The sequence below is a fragment of the Trypanosoma cruzi genome, assembly GCF_000209065.1.
Source record: "Trypanosoma cruzi strain CL Brener chromosome Unknown tcruzi_1047053444717, whole genome shotgun sequence".
Taxonomy (NCBI): domain Eukaryota; phylum Euglenozoa; class Kinetoplastea; order Trypanosomatida; family Trypanosomatidae; genus Trypanosoma; species Trypanosoma cruzi.
Genome location: NW_895424.1, coordinates 1 through 824, shown reverse-complemented (window position 1 = coordinate 824; position 824 = coordinate 1). Strand labels below are relative to the sequence as shown.

General features: G+C 56.8%; 2 non-coding genes across 2 annotated transcripts; both read right to left on the bottom strand.

Annotated features, from left to right (window-relative positions):
- Positions 1 to 263: 263 nt before the first annotated feature.
- On the bottom strand, positions 264 to 373 carry Tc00.1047053444717.20. Its single transcript, XR_008254475.1, has one exon. It is a non-coding gene; the product is annotated as a 5S ribosomal RNA (M5) (ribosomal RNA).
- A 335-nt stretch (positions 374 to 708) lies between these two features.
- Tc00.1047053444717.10 lies at positions 709 to 819 on the bottom strand. The gene has a single exon (XR_008254474.1). It is a non-coding gene; the product is annotated as a 5S ribosomal RNA (M5) (ribosomal RNA).
- Positions 820 to 824: the final 5 nt, after the last annotated feature.

Here is an 824-nt window from a genome sequence, read left to right as displayed (position 1 = left end):
CGGGCGGTGGGTGGGCTTTTCGAGCGCGCGGGCGCCGCAGCAAAAAAGAAAAATTGCTGACGCAGTTCCCGCGCCACATGTGGGGAAGCGAAGCGTCCGGAGGTTTCGTGGCAAAATCCGGAAAGGGGCCCGCGGAGCCTCATTTTCCATGTGTTTTTTTTTTCCTTTTAAAAATTTCTTCTTGCCGTTTTTCCTAAATTTTTTCCCCCTGTTTTCATCATCTCCCGTGGCGTCGGCGGTTGCACATCGCGTGGCGCGTCGCCGGGTACGACCATACTTGGCCGAGTGCACCACATCCCGTCCGATTTGTGAAGTTAAGCGGCCACAGGCCTCGTTAGTACGGCGATCAGTGATGGCGCTGGAACCCGGGGTGCCGTACCCTTCCCACTTTTTTTTTTTCTTTCCGCCACCGCGCGCCGCCAGTCGCTTTTTCACCGAGCCGAGGCGGGCGGTGGGTGGGCTTTTCGAGCGCGCGGGCGCCGCAGCAAAAAAGAAAAATTGCTGACGCAGTTCCCGCGCCACATGTGGGGAAGCGAAGCGTCCGGAGGTTTCGTGGCAAAATCCGGAAAGGGGCCCGCGGAGCCTCATTTTCCATGTGTTTTTTTTTTCCTTTTAAAAATTTCTTCTTGCCGTTTTTCCTAAATTTTTTCCCCCTGTTTTCATCATCTCCCGTGGCGTCGGCGGTTGCACATCGCGTGGCGCGTCGCCGGGTACGACCATACTTGGCCGAGTGCACCACATCCCGTCCGATTTGTGAAGTTAAGCGGCCACAGGCCTCGTTAGTACGGCGATCAGTGATGGCGCTGGAACCCCGGGGTGCCGTA